Source organism: Helianthus annuus, chromosome 1 (genome assembly GCF_002127325.2).
Source record: "Helianthus annuus cultivar XRQ/B chromosome 1, HanXRQr2.0-SUNRISE, whole genome shotgun sequence".
Lineage (NCBI taxonomy): Eukaryota > Viridiplantae > Streptophyta > Magnoliopsida > Asterales > Asteraceae > Helianthus > Helianthus annuus.
This window is the reverse complement of record NC_035433.2, coordinates 40,524,449-40,529,748: the sequence shown is the minus strand read 5'-3', so window position 1 is coordinate 40,529,748 and position 5,300 is coordinate 40,524,449.

The following is a 5,300-nucleotide window of genomic DNA, read 5'->3' as shown; positions in this document are numbered from 1 at the left end:
GAACAACCGGACTATACCCGGGACATGAAAATATTGCCATAAACATTATTTATCTTTTTCTGAGCCAGTTAGGGTCCCTGAATACCCTAACACCCGCCATAAAGCACATCACACAACTAACCGAGTTAACTACTTAACCAACTTACTTAACTGAACTAAACTAACTAACTATTAGTTACATTCCAACTAGAACCCCCCCCCCCATTGAAATCGACCCCAACTAGGGGAGACAAGCTTTGATTTCTTTTGATTATTATAATCCAAATGTTTAATATCTTAATGACATAAGAACCCTTGGACGATAATCACACTTTTGCCTATAAAACACTAGGATGGCACATATGAACATAACACACATCAACACCCACCAAAAACTCTCTCCCTCTTGCTCTACCATTCTCGGCCGAACACCCCCCTCCCCCTACATCCATTGTTCGAGTTTGATCATCCAATTCCAAGCATACACAAGTGTTAAGGATCTCGTATTAGGAAGCTTGGTGCAAACGGAAGGCGAAGGACCTCTTTCTCTAGCTTTTATCCACCTCATTTGCGCTTAGATTCTTCCCTAGCCTCGAGCTAGTGGTAAGTTACTTACAACACCTTCTTGAACTAATCTAGAGTGGTTAATATGATGTGTAACGATTAAAACTCGGAATCTTGCAATTTGATGCATTAAAGTCTACTAAAAACATGAATAATGATGGTTAAAAGCTTACTAGTTGAGTAAATGTTGTAGTAATTGAAATTTGTGATTATTTAGACCCGATCTATGTTGTGGTAGCTCGGATCATCATTTAACCCGGGTTGGTCATGATCACGAATCATGACATAAGGTTGTTTTGAATGAAACAAGGGTTAAAAGGTGAAACTCTACCACACGCGAATCATGAACTTGTGTAAAAGTATTTTACTTGTGAAATAGTATTTAAAACTAGCAGATCTACGTATCTGCAGGTGGTATTTTCAAAGAACCACATATCACAGAAATCATGTTTTCTAAAAACGGATCTTACACTAACAAGTATGATTTTTAGAACACACAAGTGTGTAAACACTTGTGTAACGCAAAGTTTCGACAAAATAACAATTTTTGTAAAAGATGACGAGAAGTTGTGAAGACGGAATTTCTTTAAAAGCAAGGTTTCTACGAAACCGGACTAATTTATATAAAGATCCGCTAAAAGTGATGGGATTTACACGATAGTTTTGGAAAAACTACAAGTTCATGCGATTTAGGCGATTTACATATTTATTAACTAGTTGTTGTGTTGGACGTTGTTTTGATTGAATAAGAAAATTGTTGAATTGATTTGTAAAAGAAAATGATACGCTTGAAAGCGTGGCCACCTCCAGTTACAGAGGAAACTCTGGCGAAATTTTTCCAAAAACCTAACACTTAGAATTATTTTCACTATAAGTGTTAGACATACTTTTCGACGTGTTTTCAAAATATAAGTTTCGCCACGACTTTATAAATATCGGAGGTGGGATTTTCACAAAATTAAACGTGATAAATATATATATTTATTTAGTAAATATATTTTCTCACAACATTATTTGTCACTATTTTGTGAAGTGTATAAATATTATTTTTAGAGTAAAAATAATATTTACGAACGTTAAAGAATCCAAAATAATACGAATGCTTTCACAATAAATATATAAGTTACATCGGTAATTATTATTACCACTCGATCGTTAAAATGTAACTTACGCATTATACGGAAATATTTATATTTTGAAGTTGGAAATAAATATATATTAAGTAAGACTTAATAATATATTTCGAGCACACATGTATTAATCCCCCATCCTTGGGAAGGAAATAATTACCAAGTATGCACAGAATGTAAACACGAAATAGTTGTCTAACTATTTCCTAAAATGAAAACCATAAAGCTAAGGCACGGTCGTCCGTCTAATAGAGTTAGAACTTGTAGGTCGTTGCACAGCTGCTTGCTCTCAGAGACATACTTGGTAGAGACGCACCGACTGTGAGTTCATGTCCCCCTTTTCTCTTAACTGTTTTCAGTTTTCTAAACTGCGGGGGTGAAATACATGTTACAATGTTTATGAATACTTTATACATGGTATGGTTAGCGTAAGGAGGTTTGTTACTTAGATCATGTGAATGGGTAGGCGGAAACTTGAGGTCATTAATCCTCATGGTAGGACCGAGGGGCAGGAGCGATAGATCTATTTGGGTGTAGCGAGCCCAGTCCCAGGCCCAGCATAACGGACCTCGGGATGACTTTGTACCCGACGCATAAATCTGCTAGGTTTGAGCCTTCCTACTTTCATTTCACACATATCAATGGCCTTGCAAACCATTGGTGATCTCTTTTTCCTTCTTTGCTACATACCAGGAGTTTTGATACTTACAAAGGTTTATTTACTCACTTACACATGAACTCGCTCAACATTATTGTTGATTTTTCAACTTACATGTATTTCAGGGGATTAAAGGATCTGGCACGGTATGGCACGTTTTCCCGCTGCACTGTTTTCGAGGTCATCCGGGTTTAGGGAATGTGACTCTTTCCTGGACAAGTCACAGTCCTTAAACTGTGTTTGTGTTATGTTGATGTTTGTGTTTGTTGAACAATGTTTATGTCGTTAGGGTGTGATCCCGTTGAAACAATGTTGTTGTTTTTGGATTTTAAACTTAATTGAATGGATGATCTTGCATGGTTTTTATTCATATAGCTTTTTTATGGTTAAGCTATGGTATTAAGAAGTCACACCAAATTAACCAAGCTTCCGCAAAGCCAGGGTGTGACATAAAATATATATCTAAAAATATAACACACTTCACGCACATCAAGTTTTTGGCGCCGTTGCAGGGGACACAAGGATTTTAAGAAAGTTAGGAATCAATTGCCTAATCAATTTTTTTTATTTCTTTTTAATTTTTTTAGGATTTTTTTTTGGTTTTTCAGCTTCTGCAGAGCTCAGCACGGGCCGTGCCTGGTCGGACATGGGTCGTGCCCAGCAGTGTTACTGGCAGTTTTTAGTTTTCCGAGTTACAGAAGGTTGACCACGGGGCCGTGTCGGTGCAACACGGGGCCGTGTCCATCTCTCCAGTAACAGGGATCCGGAAAACAATCACTGTAACTCCAACCACGGGCCATGTTCACTGAGCACGGGGCCGTGGTGAACTTTCTGACCAACATTCTTTTCTGTTTTTGTTGCAGGACTTGGAACCGGACGTTACCTCTACGTGGTGTATGAGCTCCAGTTCTAATAAAGACATAAAAGAACCTCTAGAAGAACCCGGACGCTTTCTCAGAAAAAGGCTAAAAGCTAAAAACCAAGAGAAGGTTTCGTGTAGGATCGTATTCTGACCCAAACGAGTCGTTCAGAGGCTTTCTCCTTGGTTTCAGGTGCGGAATAACAAGAAACTAAGGTAGAAACAGCAGGCAAATCACTTTAACTACTTGTTTATTGATTTCAAACGTTTACAGCTCAAATCTCGTACCGGCAGAGCTTCGGCACGATTTCTACGCAAATGTTACAAATGAGATCGCCTTTAGGGTATTTATAAGGATCTGGAACCGCTTATTGGACAGGCCCAATAAGCGGCCCATGACATTGGAGCGGCCCAGAACATTGACACAAAAGCGGCCCACATTGATGACACATGAGCGGCCCACCAACGTCCATACGAGCGATCCAACATGTAACACTCGAGCGGACTACACATGACCGTTCGAGCGACCCACAACCCTAATTTGACATATGAGCGATCCATTATCCTAAGATCTATACATTTACACATTTTCTCATATTTCGAGCCCAGATCTAACGTTCTAAGACAATGACTCGATACAAGACGTAATCAGCAGATGTAGTGCACCAACAGACTCCCCCTCAGATGTTGATGGAGTCGACTATCGAGTCACAACAATGCTGTCTTCAGTTCTTCAGTCTTGATCAGTCTTCGGGCTTCTCTCTCTTTATCATTCTATCATTCTAATCGGGCTTCAGTCTTGATCAGTCTTGAATGTTGACGCAATCTTGTTCGGCCTTCTTCAGGAACTCAGCCTGGAATAATATCTTCTTCAGGAATTCCTTCCTGGAATCACATGCCTGGATTATTCTCTGGCTCTAACTTTCATCAGACTCCCCCTATCATAATGCTGGGATCTCTGTCTGGAAATCGTTATCACCATTGAAATCAACTCCTGGCTTTCTCTGTTTAAGCTCTCCTCTGGTTCTGATGTATCTCCTGGCTATTCGTAGCAACAGGATCAGAAACCTGCAAAACTCAACCATACTATTACAAACTGATACAATTTGCAATTCAACTTAATGAATCAGCAAATCATATAAGAAAAATTATGAAGATCAAACTGTAGGTTACCATTCAACTTATTCATCAAGTTAATGAACCAAATTTGCATTTCAAATCTTCACAATTTTACGCTCTCTCTCAAATCACAAGTTCAGCATGTTTAGCACTTGAAATATCAAATATCAGTTTTTCACATTCTGTTGTCGAAAATCTTTTTGAAGTTTTCAAATATCAAACAAAAATACAATATTTTTTGGATTTTTGAATTTAATGAAATACAAAAATGAACACTATTTTTGAGAGATTGTGCAAGAGGATCATATCGGTTTTTTTTTAAACATATCACCAACACCGTTGATCTTGATTAATCAGCAAATGTTAAAAAAACAAATTTACTTCTGATTGTCAGTATTGCTGTCCACTTAAACCTCTACACAAATTTTCAATTGATTCAAGATACGTATTTAATGTTTTAGAACTTAGACTTATTTGAGTGTCCCACCTCTTGAATATACTCCCGTATCCAGATCTCAATATTCTGATTTACAGGTAAGTATACTCAAATGTTATCTGTATATAAATTAGGGGAAAAAATGCGAGAACTGAGGGATCTCAGGTCAGAACTTCCGTTCAGCAGAGAGATATCAGCTTCGACTTAGCAGTGGGTCCCCTTTAGAGGATCTTTTCAGCTACAACAACTGATCATCAATTTTATTGTCTAATCAGCTGAGGGCTTTATGCTATGTTTCAAGCATATGAAGAAAGTATTAGCCAGGGACTAGGTCAGAACTACCGTTCAGCAGAAGTCCCGGAATAATACCCCAGACATCATTTGAGTACAAGAACCTAGTATTTCAGAATAAGAAACCTTTCAAACGAGATTTCAGGGGTTACCTATATATCCAAGTAGTGTTCCCGACAAAATAAGTAAGTTTGATTTTATGTTTATATCTCGAATACAATTTACTAACTGTGTGAAGCCTACTGACACATCATTAGTAAGACT